Genomic DNA, 14,514 nt, shown 5'->3' with positions numbered 1-14,514 from the left:
TTTTAAATTGAAATTAACTGATGTTGTGACTAGTTTGAACACTTCTCAGAAATATCATGCCTCTCCTAATCACCTTCAGTAAAAGCTCTCATGCACTGAGTGAGGACTTGAAGAGGTGAACATATTACATGCTATCTTATCGTCCTTCAGCCCTGAATTTAGGTCAATTGAAAGTGCAAGTTATGAGGGAAATTATGTAAAATCAAATTCAAGAGGAGGGATGTTCAAACCAGTCACTAGAGCTTTCTTGTATCACCTGAACACTTCTCCCTTCTGACAATATTGAAGACTCTTTTTGTACTGGACCCTTAAACCCCACTTTAGCACATCCAGTGAGGCTTTAATCGAAGAAGATAGGGCTTTTATCATTTTAGCTTCGATTGAAGTATATGTTTTTCATCCCCTTACAAGTCCTATTATTTCATTCAATATATTTGGAATGGCCTTCTTAGTCAGTCAGTTCCATTGACTCAGCTCTTCAAGATAACCTACAGCCAACTATGCCCTGAAGCTTCGCTAGAGAATGACACACATGATTATCTTCATTTCAGTTTCTGTTTGAGCATCAAGGGAGCAAACAAGGCTTTATTAGATGTACTCCTGAATTATTGGTTTTGCTTCCCGCACCACATTTCGAATTACTAATTCCTTTTGTGGTCCACCTTCCACTATGCAAAAATCGCTTCTTGCTGTTCTTATTTTAATTGTCACGGTATTGTCACAATTTCATCTTTCACATTGATGCCCATCCTATCATTAGCCTTTCTATGTGAGTACAGTTCCTATTTGTGGTCCTGAAAAAATGTCTTTCCTCTACCATCACTACCTTATGACCTATTGTGAATACTTTTTAGGATTTTCTTTAAGCAGTGATGTTTAAATTGCATTTTGATGGTCCCTGTGACACTAATTTTATTTGCAACTTACAAACGTTGCACAAATTCAATGGCCTTTGACTGTTATGGGTTTCCTCTGTCTATTGGGGTCCTCTCTCAACGTAGCTTTACCTCAAAATCTAGGACAGCCTTTATGTCTATGCCAGGCGAGAGGATTAAAAGCATTGAAACACTGATTGTCAGCCCAGCATGTCCTTTAAGTCATTGCTGCCCTGTAATACTAATTACGATCACAATATCAGATAATCAGAAAAGCATTCATTCAACTGAAAGCATAAGTGCAAATATAAAGGAAATTTGACAGAATGAGAATTGTAGATGTCAGAATTCAAGATTTCGAATGACAACCTCTCCTATTGCAAGGCAACTTTTTTAAATTATTGAGTGCATCTCTCTATTATGGACTCTACTGTCAGTTGTATAGAGGACATCATCGGCAATTGTGAGTGCTTAAGTCAAAACATACCAGGAGGTTCCCTTTAGACTTGTCACCTCAATGTGTTAATTTTGCTATTTACTTTCAATTAGAAATGGATGATTGGTTGCTGAATGGTCAGACATTCACAGTGAGAAAGAGAGAGAGAATGAGAGAAGAAAGTGACAAGAGAAATACACAGTGAGTGAAGAGAAAGAATGTACATAAATATTCACAGTAATATAAAGAGTCCAAGGTCCAGAAGCAGGTCCTTTGGCCAAGCACACTTTGTCAACATTTATTTTCTTCTTGCAGGTTCTCAGTTTCTTCTTCATCTCTTTTAACACAATATCGTTTCCCTTTTGAACACATATCAAGCTGCATCCATTCATACTATATGCCTTAACTTCTCCTTTTATCCAGGAGATTTGGATTTAGAGAATGCTGCTCATTATCTTAAGACATCCCAATATGTTTTCTAGCCGATCAAGGTGTAGCTACTGTTGTCATGTTAGAAATGCTGCAGCAAACTTGTAATGAACAAGATCCCACAAAGGAATGTGTAATACTGCCCAGAAAATGTGAGTCTGATTGCTAGTTTAACATTGGCAAGGAGATCATATGTGACTTCACTGGCTTTCTTTAAAATGATCTTGTACGGCCTTCACTTGTACTACCATCACTTCTGGAAATTGCAGGTTCAATGACGTGACACTGGAGTGTCGGATTAGATGTGTGTGCTCAGTTCCTTGGATCCCATTTTCTTTTGCGAATCCAATCTCTGCCCATTGATTCTGTCCCTCTCACTATCTTGGGAGAGCTTATAAAATATTAAAAGGCTCATCTCATGATGATGATGTTCTCTTCTTTCCCCCTTCTGTCAGCAGTAGACACGAGCTTGAGAACTTGAACCTCCCGATTCAAGGACAGTCTCTTTCCTACTGTTTTCAGACTCTTGAATGGATCTCGCACTGGCTAAAGATGATGCCCTTGCACTGTCTTTTATGACCAAACATCTCTAGTCCCTGCACTGTGTTTTTGTATTTTTCCCTATACAATGCACTATTTTACTATTTTAACATTACTCCTTACACTATTTTTATATTTGTTTATCTATCTATTTACTTATCCATCTGTTTATTTATTTGTTTGTTTGTTTGTTATTATTGTACTACCTGCTGCAACTGTTGGATAGCCTGGGGAGCTCTCAAAGCAAAGCTTCAGTATTTCATACAAAGAGCAATAAACAACACTGTACAATCAATTGATCAATCATTCCGGAGCAGGAGTAGGCCATATGGCCCATCAAGCCTGCTTTGCCATTCAATGAGATCATGGCTGATCTGATGCTAGGCTCATCTCCACCCACCTGCCTATTCCTTATATCCCTTAATTCCCCTACTATGTAAAAATCTATCCAACCTTGTCTTAAATATATATTTACTGCGGTAGCCTTTACTGCTTCAATGGGCAGCAAATTCCACCAGCAATTCACTACACTCTGGTAAAAGCAGTTCCTCCTCACCCTGTCCTAAATCTACAACCTTGAATTTTAAGGCTTTGTCCCCTAGTTCTAAACTTCACTAATGAAAACAACTCACCTACCTCTATTTTATCCATGCTTTTCATAATTTTATACTTTTCTATGAGATCCCTTCTCATTCTTTTAATTCCAGAGAGTCCCGTCTCAGTCAATTCAATGTCTCCTCATAGGCTAACCCCCTCATCTTTGGAATCAACTTGGTGAACCTCATCTGCACCACCTCCAAAGACAGCACAATCTTCCTTTTCATTTTTGTAATTTACAACAAATTCCTACTCAAAGATTTTCAGAGGGAGGGAAACCAGAGTGCCAGAGCAGATAGAGGAGTGAAAGAGGGAAAAGATGAGGTTAAAATTGCATGCACCGTTAGAAGTGAATGGGTTGAACATGGTGGAAATGTTTTCAGGTGCATCTATTTCAATGCAAGGAGTATTGTAGGAAAGGGAGATGAGCTGAGAGCATGGATAGGCACATGGAATTACGATATTGTGGCCATTAGTGAAACTTGGTTGCAGGAGGGACAGGACTAGCACCTCGGTGTTCTGGGCTTCTGTTGCTTTAGACATGATAGAACATGGTTGGGGGGGCATGGGGGAATAAAAGGGGGAGAAGTGGCATTGCTCGTCAGAGAAAATATCATAGCTGTGCTCAGGCAGGACAGACCAGAGGGCTCATCTACTGAGGCTACTATGGGTGGAGCTGCGGAAGGGAAATGGCAAGATAAGCTCATGGGGTTGTATTATAGCCCACCCAATAGTCATAGAGAATTGGATGTGCACATCTGTAACAGGATAGCAGACAGCTGCAGGATAGTGATAGTAGGAGATTTTAACTTTCTACATATTGACTGGGACTCGAATACTGTAAAAGGACAGGATGGATTGGACTTGGTCAAATATGTTCAGGATAAGTTTTCTAAATCTATATATAGAGGTATCAACTAGGGAGAGTGCAATACTGGATTTCATATTAGGGAACAAACGGGAAAGGGCAGATGACAAAAGTATGTGTAGGGGAGCATTTTGGGTCCAGTGATCCTAATGCCATTAGTTTGAAGTTAATTATGGAGGAGGAGCGGTCTGGGTGTTGGGTTGAGATTCTAAATTGGAGAAAGGCCAATTTTGAGGAAATGAGAGAAAAGATACTAGAATGTTTTATATATATGGTTTTATATGTTTAATGTATGGATTGGGATAAGTTATTTTCAGGCAAGGATATGTGAGGTAAGTGGAGGACCTTCAAAGGTGAAATTTTGAGAGTTCAGAGTTTTATGTTCCTGTCAGGATCATAGGCAAGTTTAGAAGGTATAAGGAACCTTGATTTTCGAGGGATATTGGGGATCTGGTTCAGAAGAAGAAGGAGGTATATAACAGGTGGAGAAAGTTAGGTACTTGAGGAGTATAAAAAATGCAATAAAAACCTCAGGAAATAAATCAGAAAGGCTAAAAGGTTGTTTTGGCAGACAATGTGAAGGAAAATCCTCAGGGTTTCTACAGGTATATTAACAGCAAAAGGATAATAAGGGACAAAATTGGTACCTTGATGATCAGAGTGGGTGGCTTTGTATGGAGCCAAAAAATCTTAAATATTTTTTTTCATCAGTATTCACTCAAGAGACAGGCACAGAGTCATGGGAAGTAAGGAAAACAACCAGTGAGGTCATGGAACCTATATAGATTGAGGAGGAGGAAGTGCTTGCTGTCTTAAAGCAAATAAGGGTGGATAAATCCCCAGGGCCTGACAAGATATTCCCTTGGACATTGAGGGAGGCTAGTGTAGAAATTTCAGGGGCTTTGGCAGAAATATTTAAAATGTCCTAAGCCATGGGTGTTGGTGCCAGAGGATTGGAGGGTAGCACTTGATCCATTGTTTAAAAAAGGCTCCAAAAGTAGCCCTGTAAATTAATGACTGGTGAGCCTGATGTCAGTAGTAGGTAAATTATTTGAAGTTATTCTAAGAGATCGGATTGTGACAGAGTATTTAGAACTGGTTTGGGAGGAATTGTGCTATAATTGTTCTATGATTCTAAAGTTGTGATCTAACCAGATATATTTCATCTTCATATATGCTTTAACATGACAATGAATGACGATACAGGGAACAGCGATAGAAATGGCAGAGTCATAAGGTAGAAAATCTTGAATTTAATTAATCAAAATAGATAATGAGTTTCAGAAAGTTAATTTTATGTAAATTGAACTGGACAATAAGACCAAACTGCATATTTTATAAAATCATGACACCAAACAAAAATTGATTAAATGCAGATCAATAGGTAAAGGAGTGTCTATTGACTGAGCAGTTTTGGAAGTAGACATTGCACTGTGAAGGTGTAAAGGCAAAATTCAGGTATGATTACAATTCTGGGAAGCATTTATTACACAGTCATACAGCACACAAACAGGCCCTTCTGCCCAATTTGCCCATGCTAGCCAACCAATATGCCTATCAACACAAATTCTATTTCCTGCTTTTGGTCTCTATGCACACTTTGTAAATACTGTGACAGTTCCTGCCTCTACAACTTCCTTTGGCAGCTTATTCATTGCACCCATTATTATGAAAAACCTGCCCCTCACAATTCCTTTTAAGTATTTTCCCTCTCATCTTAAACCTATGTTTTTAATTTTTAGATTCCCTCACACTTGGAAAAAGGACTAAATATCTACCCTATGCCGCTCTTGATAATTTTATAAACATTTATTAGGTCACTCCTCCACTTCCTGCACTCCAGTGAGAACAAACACAGCCTTATCCAATGTCTCCTTATAACTAAAGTCATCAATTTCAGGCAATATCATGGAGAATGTCTTCGATATATTTTTTTCTTGTTGCCACATCATTTCTATTGTGTGGTTACCTTAACTGTTCACAATATTCCAAGTGTGGCCTAACCAATATATTGTGCAACATCAATATGACATCCCAGCCCTTATACACAATGTCCCTTCCTGTGAATACAAGCAAGCCAATCACCTTCCTCATTACCCCATTTGCCTCTACTGCCATTTTCAGAGAGCTTCCCAGTGTACATCAGCATCTCTAAGATCTCTGCCATTCACTATCTACACCCTGCCACTATTAGATGACCCAAGGTGCATTACCTCATATTTATCTGTATTAAATTCCATCTGGCAAACTTTCCAGCTGATCTATGCCATGCTGCACCCTACACAACAATCTTTGCTATCCAGTTCTGCCAATCTGTATTTCAGTAGTAAATGATCAGTCTGCGGATATTGTCATCCAAGTCATTTTTATATAAATAAACAAACAACAAATGCCCTGTACTCTCAGTCTGACTGGAGAAAGCAAGAATCTCCTCACTTTTTTTGCTTTCTGGCCCCTATGCTTCCCAAAATATCTCTGATACCAGATTCTATAAGATAAAGGAGGCAATTCTAAGATAAACAAGAAAGCTAAAGAAACTGCGAACCAGTACAGAACACAAAATGCTGGAGAAACTCAGCAGGTCATGCAGCATCCATGGAAAGTAAAAGGCATTCAGTGTTAAGTATATGGGCCTTTCTTCAGGAGTACTGAAAATCAGTCTGCCTTCTGAATAAAAGTGGGGTTTTGGGGGAAAGGGGGAGTAGGAGGGGAAGGAACACAGTCGAACAGGTAATAAGTGAGAGGATGAAGAAAAGAAAGAAGCTGAGTAGCGATGGGGTGCAGGGGTGAGAAAGAGAGCTCTCTGATAGAAGAAAGGGAAGGGCATGAGGATCTGGAGGAAGGGAGATCGAAAGATGAGCAAAAGAGAATTACCAGGGAGGGGATTAACCGAAATGGAAGAAATCAATAAGATGGAATTTAAGATGCTGTTCTTCACATTTATGGATGGCCTCAACCTGGCAATACATGAGGCCATGGACAGACATTGTGGCATTGAGGTACAGAATTGCTGTCCACTGGCAGCTCTTTACTATTCAAGTGATGCTCAATGGAGCAATCTTCCAATCTTCCCAGTGTAGAGGAGCACTGGATGCAGTAAGTGACCCTTTCAGATTCACAGGTGAAGTGTTGCTTTATTTGGAAGGTTAGTTTGGGGCCCCAAATTGTGGTGAGGGAGGAGCTGTAAGTGTTTCTTGCAGTCACATAGGTAAGTACCAAAAGTGTAATTAGTGGGAAGGGATGAGTGGATGAGGGAGTCCTAGTGGGTGTCAAAGAGGGAAGAGAAAGGGGAAGGTGTGAATGGCAATGGATCCAGTTGTAGGTTGTGGAAATTGTGGAGAATGAATGATTTGATACAGAAGCTGATGGGGTTTTCGGCAAGTGTTACGAGCCGAGAGGACTCCAAAACCAACAGTAACAGAAATTCACCAAGACAATGGTTACTTAAACAAAAACATTTTAAATTTTCTTCATACATAATAATAAGATCACTATTTAACTTATTAATATAAATTAACCACATTCTAATTCTAAGCACACATGTATGTCATGAGTATGTGTTCAGAAAAGTTCTTTGTTTCACTGTTCAATCATTCACTTTTCACTTCTCCAATATCAGATAATTTTCCATAGAATTTAACATTTATGATCTTCACCAGGCTCCAGTACTTTAACTTAAATTGTTACCATTCAGGAAGGTCCTTGTTGGCGTCAGAGAAAGATATTAATTGTTCATTGGACAAACACAAACTGAGCTCCTTTAATCAGCCACTATTGTGTCTTGCTGAAGAAACTTTCCACCCTCATGGGTTTTTTTTCCAAAAGATAACCTCTTCCAGATGACCACAATCTTCTTTTTCCCCTATTTCAGGAAAAACCCAATAACCAGCTGAAGCATCTTGTAATTGACTTCAAGGGTTTAGAATAGGTTGAACTCGGAACTCAAAACCCGTTTGAAATGGGGTCTTGCAGCAGGTCTGCAAAACTTGCAGTCTTCAACACCAACTGTTGCAGTAAACTGACTCTCTCTCCAAAGAATGGCATGTATTCTTCTCTCTGTTTGGAATACCACATGACTCCTCCTAGAACAGCAGACCTCAACAAGAAACCCAGATCGCTGGCACTAGCCTAGCAACAAATATTAATCAATTTCAGAGCCTGGACATCTGTTCAAACATGCTGTTCTTTACAACATCAGTCCAATTAACACCTACTTGTGAAGTCTTCACAGGCACACTTCATGGTTTCTGTAAAGTCAATGGCAGACATGAAAGATCCCCCTGCACAGGCTTTTGCATTCTAAATGAGATGTTTTGTTTGTGAAAGTGAAATGTAACTGAGTTGTCTGTTTGTGAAGTGTGACCTAAATGAAACCCCCACAATCTATAGCTTTTAAAGAGCTATTTTAGCATAATTTTATTAACCCATTCTGTAACAGTAGGAACAAGGGGGAGCCCTGTCCTTGTTGTGACTGGGGTGGAAGGGGGCCAGGGCATACGTGTGGGGAAATAGAGGAGATGCAGGTGAGGACTGAGAGACTTAAGCGCAGAGAGGCTGAGGCACAGGTAAAGGGGTAAGTCTCTTTTTTTCTTTTTTCATTTAACTCAATCGTAGGTGGTCATTTTAGTCATGGTAGGTGAGCTCAGTCCCGTGCCATGCTCCTCTTGTGCTATGTGGGAACTCAGGGTGACTGATAGTGTCCCTGGGAACTACATGTTCAGAAAGTATGTTCAGCTGCAGCTCCTGATTGACCGCATGACGGCACTGGAGCTGCGCATGGACTCACTCTGGAGCATCCGGGATGCTGAGGATTTGGTGGATAGCACCTTTAGCGAGTTGGTCACACCACAGCTTCATAGAGTTGAGGGAGATAGGGACTGGGTAAGAGTAAGAACAGGAAGGTAGTGCAGGAGTCTCCTGTGGTCATCTCCCTGAAAAACAGATATTCCGCTTTGGATATTGTTGGGGGAGATGGCCCATCAGGAGAAGGCAGCAGTAGCCAGGGTCAGGGCACTGTGAGTGGCTCTGCTGTGCAAGAGGGCCGGAAAAAGAGTGGTAGGACGATAGTCATAGGGGATTCAATTGTAAGGGGCATAGACAGGAGCTTCTGTGGCCGTAAACGGGACTCCCGGTTGGTGTGTTGCCTCCTGGGTGCAAGGGTCAGGCATATCATGGAGCGGCTGCAGGATATTCTGGATGGTGTTGGAATCTAGGGGTTAAAACAGTATGAAATAAATGATTAATTAATAAGTGTATATTTACTGCATGGTTCAGGGAAAAAGGAATGTGATTAAGTGGCAATCACAGCATGGAGCAAAGTTGGCTGAACAAAATTGTCTCTCCAAAATACAGGGAGAGGAAATGCATAAAACGATTTAGGAGGAATGCTCAAACTAAATGAGGTGGTGAGTAGCACAGGAGACACAGGCCAGATCAGAACAAAGAATGGCCTGTAAGAAACAAAGGGAATGGAAAACAAGTCTAGGAGGAAGATTAAGGCAGGAGGAGGTGTTAAAGAGAACAGCAGAAATTGGCAGGACAAGAACAGAATGGTGATTAGAGATATCTGGGGATGAATTAATTTCTGATCAACACAACGGGATAGTCTGGCCTGGAGGATTAAGATGGGAGTGCTACACCCCAGATATCTGCAAAACAGGAGATGACTTGTGATAACCCTTATGCAAAAAGATCTAGCAAAGGAAGACAACTTTTGTTCTGTATGATAATGAAATCTAGCAAAGGAAGACAACTTTTGTTCTGTATGATAATGAAATCTAGCAAAGGAAGCCAACTTTTGTTCTGTATGATAAGGTTGACCTATATAAACAGAACCAACTGGACAATAGGGGTCAGTCTTGGGGAGTAGCTCACTGTGCAAGTGACCTATGAACTAATGAGTGACCCAGAGCTCTGTTAAGTTTTATTCTTGTGCTGTGTAATAAATTGACTGTTGAACCGAATACCTTCTCCTATCACTTCATTCAAAGAACGCGCTGGACTCAGACTACACATAGACTAAATTAAGAGTAAGGTAAAGCCAGAGTCCGACAATGGGGAGGGTGAACAGCCAACTGTTGAGGTCCATGTTGGTACCAATGACATAGGAAAAAAGTGGGATGGGGTCCTACAAACAGAATTCAGGGAGCTTGGAAGGAAGTTAAGGAGTAGGACCTCTCGGATAATAATCTCTGAATTATTTCCAGTCCCACGAGATAGTTAGAGTAGGAATTGCAGGATAGATAGAATGAATATGTGGCTTGTAGGAGGGAAGGGTTCAGATTCTTGGGGCATTGGAATTGGTTCTGGGTCAGATGGGATCAGTTCAAACAGGACAGTCTCCAACTGGGCGGGGCCGGGATCAATGCCCTCGGGAGAGTGTTTGGTAGTGCTGATGGGGAAGGTTTAAATTAATGTGGCAGGGGGATGGGATCAGGAGTAGAGAGACAGAGGGGTTTAGCATGAGGGAAGAAGTCGGAGATAGGGGAGTGAAAAGCAAAAGAGGCAGGCAGGTAACCTCAGGGCAAAAATGTAAAAGGGCCACTTTACAGCATAATGGTGATAGGGTTAAGGCACTGGTAAAAAACAAGCTTGAAGGCCCTGTGTTTTAATGCAAGGAGTATTCGTAATAAGGTGGATGATTTGAATGACTATGATATAGTTGGGATCACAGAGACATGGCTTCAAGGGGACCAAGGTTTGGAGCTTAACATTCATGGATTTTCAATATTCAGGAGGGACAGACAGAAAGGAAAAGGAGGTGGGGTAGCATTGTTGGTTAGAGAGGAGTTAAAAGCAATAGAAAGGAAGGATGTTAGCTTGAATGATGTGGAATCAATGTGGGTAGAGCTGCAAAATGCAAGGGGGCAGAAGACATTAGTGGGAGTTGTATATAGACCACCTAACAGTAGTAGAGAGGTTGGGGATGACATTATACAGAAATTTGGAAATGCGTGCAACAAAGGCAAGGCAGTTATAATGGGTGACTTTAATCTCCATATAGACTGGATGAATCAAATTGGTAAGGGTACTGATGAGGATGATTTCTTAGAAGGTATACGGGATAATTTTCTAACCCAGTATGTTGAAGAACCAACGAGGGAACAGGCCATTCTAGACTGGGTTCTGAGTAATGAGGAAGGGTTAGTTAACAATCTTGTTGTGCGAAGCGCTTTGGGCAAGAGTGACCACAATATGGTGGAATTTTACATTAGGATGGAAAGTGACAGGGTTAATTCTGTAACTCAAGTTCTGAACTTAAAGAAGGGTGACTTTGAGGGTATGAGATGCGAATAGATTATGTTAGATTGGCAAATGTTACTTAAACCTTTAAGTAGAAAGGCAATGGCAAACATTTAAGGATCACCTGGATGAAATACAGCATTTGTTCATCCCAATTTGGAAAACGAATAACTCAAGGAGGGCAGTACATCCTTGGATAACAAGGAAAATCAGGGAGAGTATCATGTGTAAAGAGGAAGCATACAGACTAGCCAGGAAAGACAGAATACCAGAGGATTGTGAGAAATTCAGAGTTCTACAGAGGAAGACAAAGGGATTAATAAGGAAAGGCAAAAGAGATTATGAGAGAAAGTTGCCAGGGAACATAAAAAATTACTGCAAAAGTTTTTATAGGTATGTAAAGAGAAAGAGACTAGTAAAGACAAATGTGGGTCCCTTGCAGTCAGAAACAGGTGAATTGGTCATGGGGAACAAGGACATGGCAGACCAATTAAATAATTACTTTAGTTCGGTCTTCACTAGGGAAAATATGAATAATCTTCAGGAAATAATAGGGGACCATGGGGCTAATGTGACGGAAGGACTGGGGAAAATAAGTGTAAGTTATGAGGTTGTGTTGGATAAATTGAAGGGATTAGAGGCAGACAAGTCCCCAGAGCCAGATGGTCTGCATCCCAGAGTGCTAAAGGAAGTAGCCCATGAAATAGTGGATGCATTGTTGATAATTTTTCAAAACTCTTTAGATTCTGGAGTAGTTCCTGAGGATTGGAGGGTAGCTAATGTAACTCCACTTTTTAAAAAGGGAGGGAAAGAGAAATCAGGGAATTATACACCGGTTAGCTTGAAATCGGTAGTGGGGAAAATGTTAGAGTCAGTTATTAAAGATGTGATTGCGGCACATCTGGAAAGTGGTGAATTCATTGGTCAGAGCAGCATGGTTTTATGAAGGGAAAATCGTGTCTGACTAATCTTATTGAATTTTTTGAGGATGTAACTAGTAAAGTGGATATGGGGAGAACCAGTAGATGTGGTTTACCTGGATTTTCAGAAGGGTTTTGATAAGGTCCCACACAGGAGATTACTATACAAACTTAAGACACATGGTATAGGGGATATGGAATTGAGGTGGATAGAGAATTGGTTGACAGATAGGAAGCAAAGAGTAGGAATAAACGGGTACTTTTCAGAATGGCAGTCAGTTACTAGTGGGGTACCACAAGGCTCAGTGCTGGGACCCCAGTTATTTACGATATATATTAATGATTTAGATGAGGAAATAGAAAACAGAATTTCCAAGTTTGCAGACGACACGAAGCTGGGTGGGATTGTAAGCTGCGTAGAGGCTGTTAAGAGTGTGCAGGGTGACTTGGACAGGTTGGGTGAGTGGGCAAATGCATGGCAGATGCAATATAATGTGGATAAGTGTGTGGTTGTCCACTTTGGAGGAAAGAATGGGAGGGCTGAGTACTATCTTAATGGTATCCAATTAGGAAAAGGGGAGATGCAAAGAGACCTGGGTGTCGCTGTGCATCAGTCATTAAAAGTGGGCAGGCAGGTGCAACAAGCAGTAAAAAAGGCGAATGGTATGTTGGCGTTCATATCAAGAGGATTCGAGTTCAGGAGCAGAGAGGTATTGATGCAGTTGTTTAGGGCCTTGGTGAGACCTCACCTGGATTATTTTGGTCTCCTTATCTGAGGAAGGACATCATTGCCATGGAAAGAGTGCAGAAAAGGTTTACCAGATTGATACCAGGGATGGCGGGACTTGCATATGAAGAAAGGCTAGAACGACTGGGCTTGTACTCGCTGGAGTTTGGACAATTAAGAGGAGATTTAATAGAAACGTTCAAAATTCTTAAGGGATTTTACAGGCTAGATGCAGGAAGATTGTTCCCAATGTTGAGCAAGTCTAAAACCAGGGGTCACAGTTTATGGATAAAGGGCAAATCCTTTAGGACTGAGATGAGGAAGAATTTTTTCACACAGAAGGTGGTGAATTTATGGAATTCTCTGCCACAGGAAGTGATTGAGGCCGGTTCCATAGCTATATTTAAGAGAGAGTTAGATTTAGTACTTGTGACTAGGGGGATCAGGGGATATGGAGAGAAAGCTGGAACAGGGTACTGAGTGGGTGATCAGCCATGATCAAAATGAATGGCAGTGTAGGCTTGAAGGGCCAAATAGCCTACTCCTACACCTATTTTCTATGTTTCTATGACAGTAGAAGGGAAGTTACATTCACTGAAGAAGGAGACATCTCAAATGTCCTTGGACGCAATTCAAAAATGGATGTATAGTGAATTCAATGCACTGATGGCAATAACCTTGAAATATGAAAAAAATGCTGAACATTTAAATGATTTATCACTTCACTATTGAACTCTGAGCATTGTTTCCGGCAGAGCAGAAATATTATGGATTGATGTACTCTGTACAGGGGAGACCATCTACAAGTTTTAGCAGCTCACTAAGGCTCCTTGATAGGTGTGCCAAACTCATGATCCCCATTGCTTTGCAGAACTAGGACAGCAGGTACACGGGAGCATCACTAACTGCACAATCCTTCAAATTACTCAGCTTCCTAACTAATTTAATCTTAATATGCTGGAGAAAGTATTTATTTCCATGAATATCTATTTTCAAAGTAATGAGACCGATATGAAGCAATATATGGATATTGGCATCCGTAATTTCTTGATTTTTGTATTCCTTGCACTTAGAGGATTTATTGATGCGAGAATTTCTCTTTGTGGGATTTATCTCTGAGGATTTATTTATTGCCTTCGTGTAGATCCAAAGCTCACTTCAGTAAAAGGATAGAAGCAGTTGAAGCTAATTTGCACGGATTGAAACTATTATTTTACTTCTCAAAGAGAAAGTGCACATTACTTCCAACAATTATAAGTTCAGTCGTAGTGTCAGACCTTTGTTGGATGTAGAAAAACGAAATGAATGGCTAGGAAAAATGTGGGTCACTTGCAGAGAGAGATGGAAGAATTTACAATGGGCAATATGGAAATGGCAAGGGAATGAAACAATGACTTTATGAGTCTGACTCTTCAGAATACTAAAAAAAAGCCCTGTCAAAAATGCCATTAACGGATTACAGTGAAGATTCATTAGAATACCTCCATGAATGGTGCATTTGTTGTATCGGGGACATTGGGTTGGCTGGGGCTACATTCTGGAAGAGTTTAGAAGAATAAGTAGGGATCTCATTCTTTGTTGCAAAATCCTTATGGGCTGAACAAGTTGGATGCAGAAGGGAAGAGGGTGGTCACAGAAAGTTATTGACAGATTTGGACTAAAATTATGAGAATTTTCTTCATGCATAAAATGGCAAATAATTTGAGCACTCTGTCCTAGAGATTTATGGGGACACAATTATTGAGTTCATTTAAAGCAGAGATATATATATTTCTAATAATGATAATCAAGTGATATGGAAATTATGGAGAAAAATAGCATTGAAATAGATGATCAGCTAACAGCAAAAACTTTTAAGAGGTGGAAAATCTCGTGAAATG

The 14,514-nt window shown here is 40.4% G+C and overlaps 1 long non-coding RNA gene across 3 annotated transcripts in view; it reads left to right on the top strand.

The window, feature by feature from the left end:
* LOC138752793 (uncharacterized) overlaps positions 1-14,514 on the top strand; it is a 70,195-nt gene that overhangs the window by 11,130 nt on the left and 44,551 nt on the right. The window lies entirely within an intron of this gene.

This window comes from Narcine bancroftii, chromosome 2 (assembly GCF_036971445.1).
Source record: "Narcine bancroftii isolate sNarBan1 chromosome 2, sNarBan1.hap1, whole genome shotgun sequence".
NCBI classification, from domain to species: domain Eukaryota; kingdom Metazoa; phylum Chordata; class Chondrichthyes; order Torpediniformes; family Narcinidae; genus Narcine; species Narcine bancroftii.
This window is presented reverse-complemented; position numbering and strand designations above follow the sequence as displayed.